At 42.5% G+C, this 6,338-nt stretch overlaps 1 pseudogene; it reads left to right on the forward strand.

Annotated features, from left to right (window-relative positions):
- Positions 1-2,085: 2,085 nt before the first annotated feature.
- Positions 2,086-4,638, forward strand: LOC147985996 (uncharacterized; annotated as a pseudogene).
- The last annotated feature ends 1,700 nt before the right edge of the window (positions 4,639-6,338 follow it).

The raw sequence follows: 6,338 nt of genomic DNA on the forward strand, positions 1-6,338 counted from the left end.
CATAGGATGAATATGGTCTCTCTCAAGCAACCCTGCAACCAAATAACAAAGAGTGTCTTGTGTCCCCAACACACCCAATACAATGGTAAATTGTATAGGTGCACTAGTTCGGCGAAGAGATAGTGAAACAAGTGGTATATGGATGGTAGATAATAGTTTTTGTAATCTGAAATAATAAAAACAGTAAGGTAGCAAGTGATAAAAGTGAGCGTAAACGGTATTGCAATGATAGGAAACAAGGCCTAGGGTTCATACTTTCGCTAGTGTAAGTTCCCTCAACAATACTAACATAATTGGATCATAAAACTATCCCTCAACATGCAACAAAGAGTCACTCCAAAGTCACTAATAGCGGAGAACGAACGAAGAGATTATGGTAGGGTACGAAACCACCTCAAAGTTATTCTTTCCAATCAATCCGGTGGGCTATTCCTATAAGTGTCACAAACAGCCCTAGAGTTCGTACTAGAATAACACCTTAAGACACAAATCAATCAAAACCCTAATGTCACCTAGATACTCCAATGTCACCTCAAGTATCCGTGGGTATGATTATACGATATGCATCACACAATCTCAATTCATCTATTCAACCATCACAAAGGACCTCAAAGAGTGCCCCAAAGTTCTACCGGAGAATCACGACGAAAACGTGTGCCAACCCCTATGCATAGGTTCGCAATGTCACGAAACCCGCAAGTTGGTCACCTTAACATACATCAAGTGGCACGTGGTATCCCATTGTCACCACAAATATCCACGGCAAGACATACATCAAGTGTTCTCAAGTCTTTAAAGACTCAATCCGATAAGATTACTTCAAAGGGGAAACTCGATTCATTACAAGAGAGAAGAGGGGGGAAGAAACATCATAGGATCCAAATGTAATAGCAAAGCTCACGATACATCAAGATCGTATCACCTCAAGAACACGAGAGAGAGAGAGAGAGAGAGAGAGAGATCAAACACATAGCTACTGGTACATACCCTCGGCCCCGAGGGAGAACTACTCCCTCCTCGTCATGGAGAGCACCGGGATGATGAAGATGGCCACCGGAGAAGGATTACCCCCTCCGACAGGGTGCCGAAACGGGTCTAGATTGGTTTTTGGTGGCTACGGAGGCTTCTGGCGGCAGAACTCCCGATCTAATCTTCGTTCTGGAAGTTTTAGGGTACGTGCATATATATGGGTGTAGGAGGTACGTCAGGGGAGCCACAAGGGCCCCACGAGACAGGGGGGCGCGCCCTAGGGGGGCGCCCCCCACCCTCGTGAGCACCTCGTTCCTTCCTTGACGTGGGGTCCAAGTCCATCGGGTGGGTTTCGTTCCAAAAATAACTTCTCTAGTTGATTTCGTTCCGTTTCGACTCCGTCTGATATTCCTTTTCTTCAAAACACTGAAATAGGCATAAAACAGCAAATCTGGGCTGGGCCTCCGGTTAATAGGTTAGTCCCAAAAATAATATAAAAGTGGAAAATAAAGCCCAATATTGCCCAAAACAGTATATAATATAGCATGGAGCAATCAAAATTTATAGATACGTTGGAGACGTATCAGTGTTTATGATGGATTCGGTGTCAAGCCACTGATAATGAATATGTTCCCCATGTAGTGAGGTGGTCGATTAAGTTTCCCCGGGCTCATAGAAGTAGGGTGTGCATGTGTGCATTCATAGGGATGAGTGCATACTCCTTTGAATGTATTGTGTTAAAAAAGTTTTATTTCTGATTTTTTTTCTCAAAAAATGTGGGCTCCATAATTCTGATCCCGAAATGCGTGCGTAACAAACCTGCTTTTAAGCATTCATGGTGTTTAGGGTCTGGTTTGCCTGCAAGCTGGACAACACAACATGCCTCTAAACTTTGGTCAAAACCTTGTAGCATATGTTTCGTGGGAATAATTGTTTTATCTCTGTTTGCTACTGCCTTGTATACTCGGTTGTTTTAAAGGCTTTAAAGTGGGGCGAACGTCTTTTGTCGATAAAATTCATGCGCGGATGGGCTGCACATGGCACAACATTATGCAGCCACCGCAGGTATAAGACCACAGTCTTGAAGCCTCCCTCATGGACAATTATGAAAAGAACATGACTAAATTAATAGAGTTCTATAGTCAGAGAGCTAAGAAACATTGGGCTAGAGATGGAGATAGGAATACAACTTTCTTTCACCAAGCTATACTCAAAAGGAGAAGGTGGAATACAATTTTATCTATAAAAGATGAAAATAATGTTACTCACTTCAAACCTGAAAGCATAGCTCAAACCTTTGTGAATTATTTTAGACACATCTTCTCCTCTCAAAACACTAACAATGGCAGGCCCTATCTTGGAACTCAGCCCCCTCAAATGGACCAAGACTACACCATTCCAGATAAGCAAGAAATTTGGCAGACATTGTAGGAAATGAAAAGGAGAGCGTCACCAAACCCGGATGGATTTAATGTGGAGTTCTACAGTGTCACTTGGAGCTGGATTGGGGATGATGTCACCATGTTGGTAAGGAACTTCTACACCATAGGTATCCTCCCTTCTCATATAAATGATACTCATATAGCTTGGATTCCAAAATAGTTGTTCCTTTGGTTCCCACTGATTATAGACCCATAAGCCTATGCAACGTGATTTATAAAATCATAGCAAAAACCCTTGCGAACAGGCTTAAGGCTCGTCTTCCTGGCTACATTCATCCTTCGCAACAAGATTTTACTGAGGGATGAAGAATTAGCAGTAATATTATCATTGCCTAGGAAACCACTCATTCCTTTAATTTGACCAATTGGAATAACCAGGCCTTTATGATTAAGATTGACCTTGCAAAAGCTTTTGACCATATAGAGTGGAACTTCATCGTGTCTGCTCTCTCTCGTAAAGGGCTTCATGGTCATTTCATTAACCTCACATATGCGGGCATATCTTCCCTCATTTTCTCTATGATCATTAACGGTCAATCTTATGGTAGATTTTGCAATAATAGGGAATCAGGCAAGGTTGTCCTCTGCTTCCTTATATTTTTGTCCTTTCCATAAACGAGTTGTCTAGCTCTCCTCGGGAAGCCATGGCAAACAATCAGTTGGTTGGCATCACTCTTGGTCCAAATCGCCCTCTGATTCATTCTCTCATGTTCATTGGTGACCTGCTGATTTGGGGCCAGGTAAGTACCTCAAGCTTCGACTATGAAGGATCTTCTTAAAAAAATTCTTAGATTCAGGTCAAACTCCAAATTGGTCAAAATCTGCCATTATGTTTAGCAAACACGTCCATCCTAATATTTGTGCTACTATTAAAACTATTTTTCCTGTGCCAGACATTGATGCCAACTCAGTTCACCTTCGACATCCCTTAATTCTTCCTACCAAAGACAGATCTTCTACCTACAATTTTATCTTTAACAAGTTTAAATCCAAGCTCAGTGGCTACAAAAGCAAACAAACTTTCCCATGCAGCTAGGCTTGTTTTAATCAATTCCGTCCTTGCTTCTATACATGTCTACTACATGCCCAATATTTTATTTTCAAAAAAAATCATTGCCAAACTCATCGCTGTAATTAGGAACTTATGGTGAAGTGGTGTTAAAAGTGAACCTGCTGCTAGATCTATTTGCCTTCGAGCTTGGGAAGACATTTGTACTCCAAAAAGAGAACGTGGGTTTGGTATTAGGAACCTTCAGGCTTTAAATCAAAGCCTCATTCTCACTAGTGTTCGGAGAATTGCTGAAGCCCCTCATGATCACTTGCATCAAATTCTCAAATCTAAGTATTTTCATGACACTTCTTTTTTTGGAGAGCCAACCCAACTCTTCCCAAATCTGCATTTTGGACCTCAATTCTGAAGGTTAGACCAATTCTTGAAGCCCATTCTTTCTACCAGATCACAAAGAGCAATCTTTCTATTTGGAGCACTCCTTGGTGCAACATATGGCAATCCATTTATGATCATTTGATCATCTAGCAAAATCCTTTTACTTATCCAAGACTTTGTGATTCTCCAACAAATTTGGAAGAGCAAGCAGATACCACCTAGAGTTCAAACTTTTGGATGGAGGATTCTTAGAAGGGCAATTCCTACAGGTAAAAGAGCAGGTAGGCTCACTAATAACATAAGCAAAGTTTGTTCGAGGTGTAGTGAAGAAAAAGTTGATTTGCATTTGTTTTTCAAGTGCACTTTCGCTAGGGCCTTGGTGCATTAGATCAGATGCTTTAATTCAAAATTGCAGATCTATTGCATATGCCATACAAGCTTTCCTCTCTATGAATCATCCCCATGCTTCTTTGGAAAAAAATATTAACTTCCATGTGGTGTTTATGGAAATCTAGAAATGAAAACAGATCTCACAGGAAAGCAGGTAACCCTCGACAGGTCCATCATATAGACCGGGCAATTGCTGAAAACCATGAACTAGGAAAGTGCATGGATAAGGACCATCACGGAACTCATTATGGACACGCATGACAAGCAAATGTTTTTCCAGAACAGGGAAGCACCATCAAGACGGATCTCTTGATCCGAGGTGTAAAGATCTTCTCTGATGCATCATGGAAAAATGTCAAAGTTCCAAGCCTTGCCGAAGGAGCAACAACTACAGGGATTGGTGTTTTCGTGCATCTACTAGGAGAACAAAGTATCAAGGTCCAGATTTAAGCTTTATCATCCACAACATCTACACCTTTGCAAGCCCAAGCAGCAACACTCGTACTGGCAGCAAATGCAGCGAAGCATTATAGTTCCAACAAGCTACATTTTTAATAGACAACCTGACACTTGCTACAACTGCTGCAAAAATGGGAATTGCTTCAGACAAAATCCTTTGGGAGCTCAGGAAAAGCTGAGCGGATTATACCCATGTCACAGTAGGTCTCCAAGCACAGGTGTATCATATCTCTAGAGTATTGCCCATAGTGTAGCTCATCAGGTTCTAAATAACTCTTTAGAACCTTATTTTACGTGTATAAACTCTGCTCACAGAAATAGGGAGTGCTTTGTAATTTCTTTCCTTCATCAAGTTAATATTCAGGGATATGTACTCCATGCTGTAAACTGCTTTTTTTAACACTGATGTAAACTACTTATGAGTTGAATATAAGGCGCCTCTTGCGCTTTTTTACTGTTAAAAAAAGTAGGACGGTCGTCTGAAAATCCACTGAGCCTGACATAAATTTCAGGCGAAGGGATTATAGTCAGCCCCTCGTTAGAGTAGAGCACATGGCATGAGCTCCGCCCCAGGAGTGTCGACACAGAGAAAGGAAACCCGGCAGAGAGTGCAAAATGCGACGGAGAAGCAAAGCTCATACTTCCTCTGTACTAAAGTTAGTATAAAATTGGGTTATCTATTTCGAAATGAAGGGAGTACATACGTGCACTATTTTTGGTTGGAAGTTGCATACGAGAAAACGAATGGACGGTCAGGATCACGTGCACACGATAAGCAGAAAGCACGATCACAGCAGGGATAAAAAACAACAAGAACAAACTCGACGGACGAGGAGATGAGCATGAGCCCCAACAAAGACGATCGTCTACGGCCGTACGCGGCCGTCTTAGGCCACGCTGACCTCCGCCACACGTATACGGCCCCAAATTACTGCTCAATGGGCTGATGTCGGCGGCCGGCGTGGCGCGCTCCGGCGCGAAGGTGATAAGCTCCAAAAGGGTTCGGCTAAGGTAGGACAGACACGGCGTCCATGCAGGCGCTTGACTAGCTGCTCTCAACCAAGCGACCAATCTTCGTACCGAGCCTTTGCAATGGCGATTCCCAAGGGCGGACGAGGCGGTCAAGCCGCCCCACGATGCTCTCTCGCTGTATCGTGTCAGGCGCATCAGAATTTGAATCCGCGCCTAAGTTTCTTTTCTGAACTGTTCCTTTGACACGGCAAGAGATTCTTGACGCGCGCGGCCGGCGCCGACGTTCGTGGCATGTCAGGCCGCGGGCAATTTTGCTTTATTTATACCAATACAAAAAGATTTAAAAGGGCAGATTCAACTGATCTCGGCCATCAAACTAAATCAATCCAACGACTTAGACTACTTCAATGGCGAGCGTTCAACGTGTTTAACGTGTAATTAATATCATATCAAATATTGCACTAATCATAAAATTAACACGCAAATAATATCATACTCCCTCCATTCCACAATGTAGTGCTTCCTCTATCTCCGTGCTTCAACTTTGACCGTAAATTTAACTACTAAGACCGATTGCGGCGGGAGCAAAAGTTATATCAATGAATGCGTATTCGAAAAAAGTTTTTAATTATGTAATTTTTTCTCCCACCGCAGTCGGTCCCGTTCGTTAAATATATGGTCAAAGTTTGACCTCGCGAAGCGCGGGCGCACTATATTTT

Source organism: Triticum urartu, chromosome 2A, assembly GCF_056163025.1.
Source record: "Triticum urartu cultivar PI428250 chromosome 2A, HENAU_Tu73, whole genome shotgun sequence".
Lineage (NCBI taxonomy): Eukaryota > Viridiplantae > Streptophyta > Magnoliopsida > Poales > Poaceae > Triticum > Triticum urartu.